The sequence below is a fragment of the Danio rerio genome, chromosome 15 (assembly GCF_049306965.1).
Source record: "Danio rerio strain Tuebingen ecotype United States chromosome 15, GRCz12tu, whole genome shotgun sequence".
Lineage (NCBI taxonomy): Eukaryota > Metazoa > Chordata > Actinopteri > Cypriniformes > Danionidae > Danio > Danio rerio.
The window spans coordinates 32,447,231-32,463,123 of NC_133190.1; the positions used below are offsets into that span (position 1 = coordinate 32,447,231).

The 15,893-nt window shown below is 44.0% G+C and overlaps 1 protein-coding gene across 1 annotated transcript in view; it reads right to left on the minus strand.

Moving 5' to 3' along the window:
• The window catches only part of wscd1a (WSC domain containing 1a), a 69,987-nt gene that overhangs the window by 51,370 nt on the left and 2,724 nt on the right, over positions 1-15,893 (minus strand). The window lies entirely within an intron of this gene.

Genomic DNA, 15,893 nt, shown 5'->3' on the forward strand with positions numbered 1-15,893 from the left:
CCTAGCCTACATAAATATAAAAGCCACCGCCTCCATGCCTTCTCCATCTCGGGGGGCTTTTTCAGTTTATTCACGACAATTTGCTTTTGTATAATGTTATTATTATTAGCAGTATTATTTATTATATGCATATTTATATTTGTTTTATTAAAAACAAGGTTAGATTTACCCACCTGTCAGGTTTTAGACAAGTAGCATGTGTATTAGGATGTAACTCAGTTTTTTGAACACACTTTATTATTATTTTTCATTTATTTGATTGCTGAAATTAGAACCGAATTTAGAAATAGTTTTGAAACAAATCTTTGTGGTTAATAAACAAAATTATTATGTAGGTTAATGGATGTCTGTGCGTACAACACTTTCCCTATCCACGAGAGTGAACATGAAAGTAATAATGATGAGACTCTGATTGTTTTATTCTCAAAATACACCTATAACTCATTAAGAGAATAAGCTCAACCCTGTTAGACCATGCGCCTCGGCGCAAAGCAAATTTTTCCGTCCTTAAAATAGTAAAAGTGGATTCGGACACCCTCTTAATGCTTTTGCCTCCTGCGCTTTAGACTTTGCTTCTGGATTGTCAAAATAGATCCTAGTGTCTGTGTTGGTGTTTAAATCTGGTAATAAACTGCCAGTCCTTTTTCTGTTACTTAATTATCTCTATATTATTTTTTATATACAATTTCTTAAACCAATAGTATTGGTATTGTTATATTTCATATAACAATATTCAATTTAATTCAATTCAATTACATATAGCAATATTCTTGTACAGAATTTTCAACATCAAAAGTCGACAGAGGAGAGATCAAGGTCCCATAATGCAATTCATAACCGTAATAAATATTGGAAGAAATTATTCGAAACCTGTTAATTAACAGACTTTTCTGTTTTACCATGCAGAAAACCATAAAGCACTGTTTGTTTCATTTTTGTATTTGCTCTATTGTATTTTTCTAAGATTGTGATTTGTGTAATATACTTTATGCAAATGTATACTCCCTTTAGTAATTCACCCACTCTCTCTGAATGAATGAATTCTTTCCAAATAGAGCTATTGAAATAATTTAGTGGAACTGTATTCATATCACAAATTACAGTACATTGCATGAAAACAAAATATTGCAATCTCAGATTTTTCCATTATGATGCAGCCCCTCTCTGAGTCTTCATGCTCGTCATTGGACATCAGCGAGCAGGTAATGGAGGTCCAAACTGGTGCACTCATTTGTCTTCATCTGCTTTCCCAGCATGTTATCATCTCACTTACAGCAGGGCAGCCACACTTCCATCTCACGGGCTGATGGGACTGACCCTGGAGCTCAGATGCAGCTTGGAAAGAGCTCTTTTCTTTCATTTAAACATCTTGCCACCATCTCTTACCATCTGGCTGCTGTGCGCTCCTCTTTAGTATCTCTGAATCAAGTGTTTCTGTAGAAAACCTCTAAGTAAAGAAGGTTTCCACAAACATAATCTTGCTTTTAAAGAGTGTCACAGCGTGCCGGCAGACACATGACAGGTGGCCCGCTGTTCCTCTGGCCCGCAGTGACCCCAATCTGTCCTCCTTTAAAATATATTCAAGGCCATGTCCAAAAAATGTGAGAGAGGGAAGTAAAATGCTTTAGTGTAATGCATTTCTTTTTTTCCCTCGATCCTAGTTAAGAGAAACAGTTTTCATAAGTAGCTATTTTTAATTTAAACATGTGTAACCTAATGCATTTACTGTAGGTTGGTTCAGTGATCTATATTTATTTATTAGTTAGTTTGTTTGGTGGTTGGTTGGTTGGTTGGTTAGTTGGTTAGTTAGTTAGTTAGTTAGTTAGTTAGTTAGTTAGTTAGTTAGTTAGTTAGTTAGTTAGTTAGTTAGTTAGTTAGTTAGTTAGTTCCCCTTCGGTTGGGGAACTTCAGTGCCATGAATGGGAGGATTCGGATCAGAAGCCGCTTATCTGGAGAGTATTGAACGGGCCAATGAATGAAATTAATTGGCAGCGTAAGCTTGCGCAGGTGTGCGACATCTGCAATCATCTCAGCATATAAGCACACCTGAAGCCAGCAGACGCCATCCTTTTCGCTTCAGATCCTTTCTGAGTGAGTCGATGAGGGTTCCTCTTGCTGATCAGCACTTCAGAGCGAACGAGTGTGTCTCCCGGTCCAGAGTGGGTCTTCGCGGTGGCAGACGGTCGAGCTGGGTTACTCCCTTGCCTGCGGTTCTTTGGGTCCGGTCCTCCAGAGCGGTGCGTATAGTTGCAACTTTCCTAAAAGAGCAACACAGTCGTGCAGCACGTCCTTTTCAGAATGGCGCTCCGACTGTGCGTTTCTGGATGCGGGGGTTTCCTGTCTTCGGATGATGGACACGATCACTGCATTGCATGTTTGGGGGTCCAGCATGTTAATGCGGTGCTCGCGGGCGGTTCATGTCGTCATTGCGATGCCATGACCGTTGCACAGCTAAGATCGCGGCTAACTTTCGCAAGAGAGCGAGCCACCCCAGTTGCCTCCTGTTCTAAAAAAGCAGCGGGCGCTCGGGCAGATCTGAGGGTTTCAGCGGGAGCTAATCCGCCGCCCACGGGCTCGCGGACCTCTCGCTCCTCACGGCGCTCCATCCAAGCTTCGGGTGGTGAGAGTGATCCGTCTAACCAGATGGTAGCTCTCACACTCGCTGACACCGGAGATCAGATGTCCTCCGCGGCATCGGAGGGTGGGCTTTCACTGTCCGACGAAGATCCGGACCCGCTCGCCCCCTCCGGGCAGGTGAGCGCTGTCAAATCGGATCCTGAAGCGGACATGTTAGCCGTGCTTTCCCGGGCTGCTTCGGCCGTGGGGTTGGAGATGGTTTATCCCCCAGCTCCGCGGCCGGACCGACTAGATGGGTGCTACGTAGAGGACCAGAAGGCGAAGCCTTCGAAGCCTCTCGTCCCCTTCTTCCCGGAAGTGCACAGTAGGCTCACGCAGTCCTGGAGGGCACCTTTCTCTGCCCGTGCTGCGAGTGCCTCCGCCCTCACCGCCCTTGACGGCGGAGCTGCCAGGGGGTATGAGGCGATCCCGTCAGTGGAGCGCGCTATCGCGGTCAATCTTTGTCCGCGCGGCGCCTCTACGTGGCGGGGTTTGCCCCGCCTCCCGTCCAAAGCCTGTAGGTTGTCTGCCTCCCTCGGAGCCAGAGCTTATAAGGCTGCGGGCCAGGCTGCTTCTGCTTTGCACGCGATGGCCACCTACCAGCGCTACCAAGCGCAGGCGCTGGCCGAGCTGCACGAGGGCGGGTCCAACCCAAGCTTATTACATGAGCTGCGCACCGCGACCGACTATGCTCTTCGGACTACTAAGTCCGCCGCGTGTGCGCTGGGGAGGACGATGTCCACACTTGTGGTTCAGGAACGCCACCTCTGGCTAAACCTGGCCGATATGCGCGACGTTGACAAAGTTCGCTTTCTTGACTCGCCCATATCCCAGGCTGGCCTGTTCGGCGACACCGTCGGTGAATTCACCCAGGAATTCAAGGCGGTGAAAGAGCAGTCGGATGCGATGGGCAATGTCATCTATCGGCGTGGCCGTAAGCCCGCTCCGCCCGCCGAGCCATCCACCTCCGCTGTTCCTCGCCGAGGGCGCCCGCCAACGAGTGCTGCCCCGCCCCCGCCTGCGCGGCGTTCACCTCGAAAGCAGGCAGCCCCTCCTGCCCAGGGCGCTGTTAAGTCCGGTAAACGGACCGCGAAGCGTCCCTGAGACAGGCCATCCGGAGAAGAGGAAACTTGCTCTTTCCCCGCTGGAGGGCGGGGCCCCGATAACAACGGTACTTTTCAGTGCCACCAAAACATCAGTAAAAGAGCACTTTTTCCCTTCCCCGGATGTGACTGCACGAGTTCTGCCAGTCCGGGACGCGCTGCCTTCCGGCTCGCAGACTCTACGTGCTTCGCCAGTGGCTCACGAGCGCTGGGGGGACGGTCTCCCTTCCCTCAGCCCTCCAGCCCCCTCTCCGGAGTCAGGGTGCGGAGCCAGAGCGAATCGCTCTCCTCCAGCTTTTCCGCGGGACCCTCGTGCTTCCCGGATCAGCACACCCACTCCGCGCTGCCCCACCGCTGGTACGTCAGCGATTGTAGCGATGACTCCATTAGCGAGGGCTCTGCCTGCCTGGTTAGCGCGGGCCAGCCCCTCGCGGTGGCTCATACGCACAATCAGACTCGGTTATGCGATTCAGTTCGCGAAACGGCCCCCCAAGTTTACGGGCGTGTATTTCTCCAGGGTCAACCCCCTGTCCGCCCCTGTCTTGCGAGAGGAGATTGCTGCCCTCCTGGCGAAGGGTGCAATCGAGCCGGTTCCTCCAGCCGAGATGGAGAGTGGGTTTTACAGCCCATACTTCATCGTACCCAAAAAGAGCGGTGGGTCACGGCCAATCCTAGATCTGCGCGTTTTGAACCGCTGTCTGCACAAGCTGCCGTTCAGAATGCTCACGCAGAGGCGCATTCTCCAATGCGTTCGTCCTCGGGATTGGTTTGCAGCCATAGACCTGAAGGACGCGTATTTCCATGTCTCCATTCTTCCACGCCACCGCCAATTTCTGCGGTTTGCGTTCGAGGGTCGAGCGTGGCAGTACAAGGTCCTCCCCTTCGGGCTCTCTCTGTCTCCGCGGGTCTTCACCAAACTCGCGGAGGGTGCCCTAGCGCCCCTTCGGCTCGCGGGCATTCGCATACTCAGTTATCTCGACGACTGGCTGATTTTAGCCCACTCGCGGGAGCAATTGATTATGCACAGGGACAAGGTGCTTCGGCATCTCCGCCTACTGGGGCTTCAGGTCAACCGAGAAAAGAGCAAACTCGCCCCCGTGCAGAGGATTTCTTTTCTCGGGATGGAGCTGGACTCGATCACCATGGTAGCGCACCTCTCCGAGGAACGCGCTCGCCTGTTGCTGAACTGTCTGAGGGAGCTCGACAGCAAACTAGTGGTCCCACTGAAGTTCTTTCAGAGGCTCCTGGGGCATATGGCATCCGCAGCCGCCGTCACGCCGCTCGGGTTGCTCCATATGAGACCACTTCAGCACTGGCTTCACGATCGGGTCCCCAGACGCGCATGGCACGCGGGCACACACCGGGTCTCGGTTACTGCGCTGTGTCGCCGCGCCCTCAGCCCTTGGAACGACCCCTCGTTCCTACAGGCCGGTGTGCCTCTAGGACAGGCGTCCAGCCATGTTGTTGTTTCAACAGACGCTTCCAACACGGGTTGGGGGGCCGTGTGTCGCGGGCATGCGGCTGCGGGCCTCTGGAAGGGTGCCCAGCTGCATTGGCATATCAATCGCCTAGAGCTGTTGGCAGTGTTCCTCGCTCTCCACCGCTTTTTACCGGTGCTGGAGCGGCAACACGTGCTGGTCAGGACGGACAGTACGGCGGCGGCGGCGTATATCAACCGCATGGGGGGTATGCGCTCTCGCCGCATGTCTCAGCTCGCCCGCCGTCTGCTCCTCTGGAGTCACCCGCGGCTGAAATCGCTGCGCGCCATTCACGTCCCAGGCACGCTCAATCGTGCAGCCGATGCGCTCTCACGACAGCTGTTACGCCCTGGAGAATGGAGACTCCACCCCGAGTCTGTTCAGCTGATATGGGCGCGATTCGGGGAGGCCCAGATCGATCTGTTTGCTTCCCCCGAGAACGCTCACTGCCAGTTGTTTTTTTCCCTGACCGAGGGCTCTCTCGGCACGGATGCACTGGCCCACAGCTGGCCTCGGGGCATGCGCAAGTATGCGTTTCCCCCAGTGAGCCTGCTCGCGCAGTTTCTGTGCAAGGTCAGGGAGGACGAGGAACAGGTTCTGCTAGTTGCGCCCCTTTGGCCCAACCGGACCTGGATATCAGAGCTCTCACTCCTCGCGACGGCCCTCCCCTGGCGGATCCCTTTGAGAGAGGACCTACTCTCTCAGGGACAGGGCACCATCTGGCACCCTCGCCCCGATCTTTGGAACCTCCACCTGTGGTCCCTAGACGCGAGGAAGACTTAGGTAACCTACCGACTGCGGTGGTTAATACCATCACTCAGGCTAGAGCCCCCTCCACGAGGCGCGCCTACGCCCTGAAGTGGAGTCTATTCACTGAATGGTGCGTCTCTCGCAGAGAAGACCCCCGAAATTGCCAGATTAGTGTTGTGCTCTCTTTCCTTCAAGAGAAGTTGGACAGCAGGCTGTCGCCCTCCACTCTCAAGGTTTACGTGGCCGCCATCTCCGCTTATCATAGCGCGGTAGCTGGCGGCACCGTGGGAAAGCATAACCTGGTCATCCAGTTCCTTAGGGGTGCTAGGCGAATTAATCCATCTCGCCCCCCTCTCATGCCCTCTTGGGATCTCGCCCTCGTTCTCACGAGTCTGCGATCCGATCCCTTTGAGCCACTCGAATCAGTATCTCTAAGATTTCTGTCCCTGAAGACAGCTCTGCTGGTTGCGTTGGCCTCCATCAAGAGGGTCGGGGACCTGGAGGCATTTTCGGTCAGTGACTCGTGCCTGGAATTCGGGCCGGATTACTCTCACGTTATCCTGAGACCCCGCCCCGGTTATGTGCCCAAGGTTCCTACCACCCCCTTTAGAGATCAGGTAGTGAACCTGCAAGCGCTGCCCCCGGAGGAGGCAGACCCAGCCCTTTCTTTACTTTGTCCAGTTCGCGCTCTGCGCATTTATGTGGACCGTACTCAGAATTTTAGATCATCTGAGCAGCTCTTTGTCTGTTATGGCGGTCGGCAGCAGGGAAGTGCCGTATCGAAACAAAGATTATCCCACTGGATTGTGGATGCCATTTCACTCGCTTATTCGAGTCGAGGTCAGCCGTGTCCCCCGGGAGTACGTGCACACTCCACTCGGAGCGTTGCATCCTCTTGGGCGCGTGCACGCGGCGCCTCTCTAACAGACATCTGTAGAGCTGCGGGCTGGGCGACACCCAACACATTTGCAAGGTTTTACAATCTGCGAGTGGAGCCGGTTTCCTCAAGGGTATTAGGTAACCCTTTGGTGATTGAGGAGACAACTCGGTAGGGTGTTGAAACACGCTTGCTGCGCCATTCTCCCTAACACGGAGGTACGTGCGCCTTTTTTATCTGTCAGTAAAGTTCCCCGTCAGGTGAGCCCTGCAGATTCCTCCGTGGCCCCCAGCACTGACTCAGCGGAGGAGTCACTTGCTGGCCCACTACGTTGTAGGTCTGCCCGCTGGTCAGCCCGCGTTTTGGGTATAGGTGCCTGCTATGCGTGATCCCCACTAGGCGATCCCATATGCTTATTCCGCCACGGTTAAGTCCCCCCCCTGGGCGGACCCGTGTCTTCCCTCTCCGCTAACCACTCTTTGCTATGCGTACTCCCCCTTTTTAGGGCTAGTCCATAGGTAAATTCTGCCATCTATCCCCCCCTTGGGTAACGGATGGCCTCCGCAGCGTCCTCCCTATCGGGATTGCACGCTTCCCAACGTACTGTCGTATTTCCTAGAATTATCTAGATGCTCACGACTTCCCAAAAAATATATCTAAATCCGTAAAACTTCTGTTGAAGTAGGATAAATTAGGGCCAGGGACACGTTGGAGGACCGCGCCCCCCATGATGTGGGTGCGTCACGCTTGCTTGACTATCTCCTCATCGGGGGTGTTGGTAAGGTGCAGTCATTATGGCGCTTTCCATATTCTCCCATTCATGGCACTGAAGTTCCCCAACCGAAGGGGAACGTTCGAGGTTACAGAAGTAACCCTTCGTTCCCCGAGGAGGGGAACGGAAGTGCCATATTCCGTCGCCATAATGACTGTCCCTTAGCTGTTTGAAAGTCTCTTCAGCTTAAAAGGATGGCGTCTGCTGGCTTCAGGTGTGCTTATATGCTGAGATGATTGCAGATGTCGCACACCTGCGCAAGCTTACGCTGCCAATTAATTTCATTCATTGGCCCGTTCAATACTCTCCAGATAAGCGGCTTCTGATCCGAATCCTCCCATTCATGGCACTTCCGTTCCCCTCCTCGGGGAACGAAGGGTTACTTCTGTAACCTCGAACGTTAGTTAGTTAGTTAGTTAGTTAGTTTGTTTGTTTGTTTTTGTTTAACGGTTATCCTAAGTAGCTTATAATTTAAATGTGTAACCTAATGTATTTAGGTAGTTTCAGTGATCTTTATTCATTTATTTATTTATTTGTTTGTTTGTTTGTTTGTTTGTTTATTTATTTAATGGTTATCATAAGTAGCTTTTTTTTAATTTAAGTGTGTAACATAATGTATTTAGGTAGGTTCAGTGATCTTTCTTTCTTTCTTTCTTTCTTTCTTTCTTTCTTTCTTTCTTTCTTTCTTTCTTTCTTTCTTTGTTAATTAGTTTTTTATAATTTATTTATTTAATGGTTCTCATGGGTAGCTATTTACAAGTGAAATGTGTAACCAAATGTATTTAGGTTAGTTCAGTGATCTTTATTTATTTATTTATTTGTTCAATTGTTTATTTAACAGTTATCGTACATATCTATTTAAAATTTAAACGTGTAAACCTAATGTTTTTAGGTTGGTTCAGCTATCTTTCTTTCTTTCTTTCTTTCTTTCTTTGTTTCTTTGTTTGTTTGTTTGTTTGTTTCTTTCTTTCTTTCTTTCTTACTTTCTTTATTTATTTAATGGTTGTCTTAAGTAATTATTTACAATTTGACTGTGTAACCTAATGTATTATTTAACGGTTATCATAAGCAGATATTTACAATTTTTATAGGTGTTTCCTACAGTAATGTATTTTGACTGGTTCAGTGACCTTTGTTTGTTTGTTTGTTTGTTTGTTTGTTTGTTTGTTTGTTTGTTTGTTTGTTTGTTTGTTTAATGGTTCATAAGTCATAATCATAAGTAGCTATTCATAATTTAAATGCGTGACCTAAAGTATTTAGGTTGGTTCAGTGATTGTTATTTATTTATTTATTTATTTATTTATTTATTTATTTATTTATTTATTTATTTATTTATTTATTCATTTATTTATTTACAGTTATCATACATAGCTATTTACTATTTAAATGTGTAACTAAATGTATTTAGCTTGGTTCAGTGATCTCTACTTTTTTGTTTGTTTGTTTATTTATTTAATGATTATCATAAGTAGTTATTTACAATTCAAACGTGTAACCTAATGTATTTAGGTTAGTAATCGAACAAAAAACACAATTTTTGTAAAAGAAAACAAATCACAATCAGTTATTAAAACGTGCATATATATATAGAACAGTGCACGTTTTAATAACTGATTATGATTTGTTTTCTTTTACAAAAATTGTGTTTTTTATTCGATGAATTTTATGTTTCTTTTTTGTTCGATGAAAATATATATATAGAAAGAGTTTAAAATATTTTTGCACATAGTAATATATGGTGCAGACCAGTAGTGTATCTTTAATGTTGTTCCAAACATGCACTGTTGAAAATGCAGTGTTCCACATAATTTATTTGTGTTGTCCCAACACAAATCCATTAAGTTAACATAACTAATTTAAGTAGATTGAACAAAAAATAATTAAGCCCACCCCCCCCCTCCAAAAGAATCTACAGAATTGTGTTGTTTCAGCTTATTTTAAACAAGTAGTTTGAACATTATTAGAACATGTGAAAACTAGTGTGAAGACTAGCAACCCAAATAAAAATGTATCTGTTGATCTAGTAGTTTAAAATTGTATTGGTTTGGGATATTACCTTTCATGTTTTGTTTAATATCTCTGTTTGTGAATGTAAAAGTTTCAAAGAGCAAATTCACAATAAACATACACTTCACCGCCTCAGTGACAGCTTTTTACCTTTATTTCTGAGAGAATGAATTTGTTTAATTTAGATGTTTCCACATGAAGCCCATTTTTTGATCTTTTCACTACTGGGTTAAAATGAGAACTCAAAATTGGTTTGTAGCGGTGCGTTCCATCAATTCTGTCATATGTTCTGCATAATAATCTCGCTCTGCATCACACCGCAGAGTTGAATATTCTAATCAAAGAGATTTAAAGAGAGATTTCCAGCAGTTTGCTGATTGGCAGCCTGAATTTAAAAAAGCATATGCAAAGTATTTGTGATGATTAATTAAAATTTTGCTTATCAAACTTGCCTTTTAATTAGCATAATATTGGTAAAGTGAAAGGGAAGTAAACCAAAAAATATACAACATGCTATTGAGCACAGTTTATTTCGAATCAAATGAATAATTCTGGCTATATTTCCGTGAAGACGTGTCCAGGTTAAATTATGGAAAAATTATGAGTAATATTTAATCCGAATCCTCTGAAGAAAGAGGAACCTCCAGCTGTGAGCTGAACCGCAGGTGACTGTCAGTCACTTTATTTACAGCCTACTGAAACTATTGATCATCCACTGCAGGGACTGATTTCACTGCAGCGTCCAAAAGCTCCATATAAACGGAACAGTTTATTTGTTCTTATTTGGTCCGATTTTGCTTTTGATCCAACCGAGCTCTTGGTAAAAACGCACAAGGCATGTCACAAGATATGCATATGTATAGACTGTATATTTTTTGTGCAGATACATTTGAAGCATGTTCATTTTGCTGGTCTAGCATTTACTAGACACTTACAGCGCCAAAAGAGGAAAGGAGATAAATTAGACGATGCATTAAAATTTTGTTAGGAATAGTCTGTCTATGATTATTTATGCTTTGTGTTGCTTGAGGCACATTTACATTTGCAGATTTATAGCTCGGCCATAAACAAGGCACTATAACTAAAATTCGCTCGATAAATGCTGGCTGAAAAGATGGCGTATGCTGCCGGGCCCCTGGACACAGGTTTATTGACCACTAAACTACAAAGGATGCATGCAAGAAGCGGTGTAGCCCAAGTACTGACACTAGAGTGCTTTAACACCCACAGACCACAGACTAGCAAGTGTGATCATACTGGGCTCTCTTCTGGGAGACCAGAGCGAGTCCTGGCAAAACCGCAAAAGCACACAATTACAGTAGTCCTCGCTGACACAAACTGACAACACTGCAGCATTACTGCCATGTTTCTTGCAGGAATTAATCACCATTAGCTGCAGAGGATGACACTGCATTCCAAGAAATGCAGTTCTTTCATTCTTGGGAAATATAATGTCTGCAATTTTTTTTTTTTTTTTTTTTGGATGCTGCAGAAAGTAAATGTGGTGGTTTCTCATCACGGATCTACTGTGTCAAGTCTTTCATCTGTGCAGAGTCTGCTGTCTTTTTCAATACAATAGAGTTTAGCAACCTGCATTATCAATATCCTTTCAGCATTTTGCTGACATTTAAATTGGTATACAAAACTTGAATGTAGGAATGCACGATATTGGAAGTTTTTGACATTGCAATGTTTGTTTTTTTTTTTCTTGTGATATAAATACGATTTCACCACATGACTTAAATAGCTCTATTTGGAAAGTCATTACTTTAGATTGATGATCATTTGTGTGGGAGTGAAATATAAATATTCATTCATTTTCCTCCAGCTAATTTCCTTTATTCATCAGAGGTCACCACATTGGACTGAACCACCGACTTATCCAGCATATGTTTTAAACAGCAGATGCTCTTCAAGCCACAACCCAGTACTGGGAAATATCCATACACACTCATCCACACACTACAGCCAATTTAGTTTATTCATAAGGGTGTCACGATCCTCCAAATCCTTGATTCGATTACATTTTCGATTCTAAAGGCACGATTCGATTTTCGATTATGAATAATTAATTAATTAATGACCAATTAATTATTTATAGCCTACCGTTTAAACTACCTGACCTGCATGGTCTTTGTTTTACCCATAAACAAATCATACAGTAAATGAATAAAGGCAAGATACACACATAATTACCACCTGTCAATCACTTTTTCTGCGGGACTCGTGAATAGGCAGTGATCTGTGTCGTTATAATGGCGTCGGTAAAAAAAAGATGCACAACCAACAGGAACCAGCCAACAGTATCTGAGGTGTTCGCTAAAATGACTAAGTACAAGTGAGTGAAAGATTGAAGCAGTCCTCTGACTGCCTGGACCTGCTGTCTCGAGCGCATGGCTGTATGTGCGTCTGTGTCTGTGTGGTCACGTGATGTGCATTTTCAGAGGTAGAGAGGAAGGAGGGCTGCTCAGAAATGCCACACGTCACTGTGGATGTCAAATCGTTGTCGTTCTAAAATGCCATTTAAAAACAAAGCCAGTGTAAACAGGGCCTGAGTGTGTACTTTTCGCGAGCGGATTTGCAACGGGGGCGGTCGGAGGATCGTGATGCCGGTGTTGTCTATCGCACGAACCGTACGTAATACGTATATAACAGAGCTTGCAAAACTGTGTTTTTTTTGTCAACAACACGAACGTTGTCAACATAACTCACTGGAAATCCAAAATGCATAAACACCGGCAACTTCATTGAAAGAGGAGAGGGTTTAAGTTCTCTCGACGGGTCTCCTGCTTCAACAAGCCTGTTTTTTCCCCGCTTGGCAAGCCAAGCTGACGTGACATGGGGGCGTGGCAGCATCGAAGATTTTATTTTTTGATTCGATAATCGAAATTGAGCATAAATTTCGATCGATTTCGAATAAAAATCGAAATCGTGACACCCCTATTTATTCAATTCACCTACAGTACAGCGCATGTCTTTGGACTGTGGGGGAAAACAGAGCAATCTTCTTGCTGTGAGGCGACAGTGCTAACACTGTGCTGCCCTGACATATAAATATATTTTATGTAATTTATTAAATACATATAATAAACAAACTACAGTCATAAATAAACACAATGGAGCAAATATTAAAGAGAAATAAACCGTGGTTTAAAGTTTTCTGGGGAGAGTCAAACAGTATTCGGGTACAATTGAATAATCAAATGTAAAAAAATAGCATTGCATTGTCTTCATCATAAATAATTTAGTAAAATTTATTTTTTATGCTCTTTATGTTCTCTTAAAATAATTTAAACTCTTACTTTAACATGTTCATATAGGTCTTTAAAATATGGGGATGTTAAACTTTCCCTCTATAATAGTTCAATTCTGCAGTGTCTTCACAAAACTACGTGTGTTGACCTGTGGATTCTGGTCATCCATTCAAAACTCAGCATTGCATATCTTGCGATGTGAAAATTGCAGATGCACACATTTCAATATCGATGCTTAACAGGTATATTGTGCAGCCTTACTTGAAGAGGTTTAAAACTGTGGCAAGGGGTGAAACTGGATACTCATATTGTTCAGTCAACTGAATTTGACATTCATTCATTAATTCATTAATTTTCCTTTGGCTTAGTCTCTATTTTAGAAGTCACCACAGTGAAACGAACCACCAACTATTCTGGCATATGCTTTACGCAGCCCTTTCAGCTGCAGCCCAGTACTGGGAAACACCCATAATAAAACACACACACACGCACACACACGCACACACACACACACACACACACACACACACACACACACACACACACACACACACAAACACACACACTTATACAGTATGGCCAATTTCTTTCATTCATTCATTCATTTTCTTTTCGGCGTAGTCCCTTTATTTTTCCAGGGTCACCACAGCGGAATGAACCACCAACTTATCCAGCATGTTTTTAGGCAGCAGATGCCCTTCCAGCCGCAACCCATCTCAGGGAAACATCCACACACACTCATTCTCACACACACACTCATACACTATGGACAATTTAGCCTACCCAATTCACCTGTACCACATGTCTTTGGACTGTAGGGGAAACCGAAGCACCCAGAAGAAACCCACACAAATACGGGGAGAATAGGTAAACTCCACACAGAAATGCCAACTGGCCCAGCCATGACTTCTATTCTATGACTAATGAATCCAAGAGCTGTCAATCTGAGTGATCAATCCAAATCCAATTATGGTCCTGCTGTTAAACAGTCCCTGATTGGTCTTTACTGATCACCTCTACACCCACCTATCATGCCTGAGATCCAGTTTACATTGGTTGAACTGGATTGTAGACGGCCTTTAGCTTTACCAAAGAAGCAAAAAATTTAATTCTGCCATTTTTTGCTCAGCCTCAAGTAGTTATAAACCTTTTTTTTTCTGTTGAAGAAAAAAAAAGTAACGCTGAAGAAATCTGTAAACCTGTAACCATTGACTTATATAGTATTGTTTTTTATACTGTAAAAGAGAAGAGTAAAGGGTTTTCAGCTTTCTACAAAATATATTTTGTGTTTAACATTTAAACATAAGAAATAAACTCATGAAGATTTATAACCGCTTGAGGCTATCCTGAATTGGGGCATGAGCAAAAATCGTTATTAAATATACAAGCGATACAGTACAAATTAATACAAATAAGCCACGCATGGACCTGGTGCATGTTGTGTTTGGGTTTGTTTGAGTCAAAAAACTGTCTCTAAATAATTATATGAGAACTACTACAGCTGACTAATGTTCAATAAAGTTACAACCAAAATATTTCCAAAAGCCACATTCATAAACTGCTTACTGTAGATGTAGTTTGTTTTGTTCGCTCTTTACCTTTAACAATTACTTTATGTTGAAACAATTACATCTACACTAAAATATAACGCAAGTTTATCTTTTAAAGACAGTAACTTTAAAGTCACATTTTTATTTTTAATTTAGGCACATAGTTTTCTTTTTAAAAAACCATTGACAATGGCATTTATTTAATTTGCAAGGTGGCACAGTGGCTCAGTGGACAGCACTGTTGCCCCACAGCAAAAAAAGTCACTGGTTCGAGCTGCGGCTTCTGTGTGTAGTTTGCATGCTCTCCCCGTGTTGGTGTGGGTTTCCTTTGGTGTGCGAGCTAGCGTGTGTGCGTGCGTGTGTGTGTGTGTGTATGTGTATGTGAATGAAAGAGTGTATGGGTGTTTCCCAATACTGTGATGTGGCTGGAAGGGGGATGCTGTGTATAACATATGCTAGAATATTTGATGGTTCATTCCGCTGTGGCAACCTCTGAAATAGAGACTTAAGTAAAGCTAAAGTAAAAGGAATGAATAAATAAAAAATTGCATCCCAATATTTTTAAATCTCAATTATTGTAATATTATGTACATTATTTTGAGAATATGCACCAATGGTTACCCTTATTTTTACAAGATCTACTCACCATAGACTTTTCTGGTCTCACATTTAAAAACATTTTAGTATTTTCCCTCCAAACAATAAAAAAATCAATGGTCAACGATGCTGTTTGGTAACTGTCATTCTTTAAAACACATTTTGGTATATTTCTAAACTGTGCAGAATTATTTATGTGAATTCTCCTTAAGCTTTTTAATGGTATAAAATAGCACTGAAGCAATCCACAATGCACACTGCTTTTAAAATAAAATAAAAAAAACTCTGCAGGGATCAGCCGGTTTCCAAACCACCTTCAAGTTATTTGGCAGTCCATGCTTAAAATTACAACATGGTTCAATGACTTCCCAAAATATGCAAATAAATATTAAAGGCCAAGAAAAAAGTCATTCATTTAATTCAGAATGCTTCCATGGGACCATAGGAGACGGAAGGGAAATAAAAGCCAGAAAAAAAAGTCCAAAAAAGCACAATCAACCACCCTCTATGCATTCATTATTTAGAAAAGGTTTTAGCAAGGCTGGAGAACGCTCCACTCAACAGTGGTTGGTCAAACCGTGGCAAATTGAAATGAAAAAAAAGAAAAATGATGCCTGTGCTAATCAAAAACAATATTACGATATTTATATGAATTAAGGATCTGGTTCAAGGCTGAATAATCACTTTTTCTGACGACTTCAGTAGGCTTAAAGTAAGTCGCACTGTAATTATTGTTCAGAGACTTGACCTTGTAGCTAGAGATGTAATCACATGCTAAAAAAAAAAAAACCTTTGAGTGTTTTTTTCCCCCTCAAATATATGAAAGTCTGCCATTGCTTTAATGGCATATGCATCTGCTGTAAACGCATGCATCTTCAGGTACTGTATT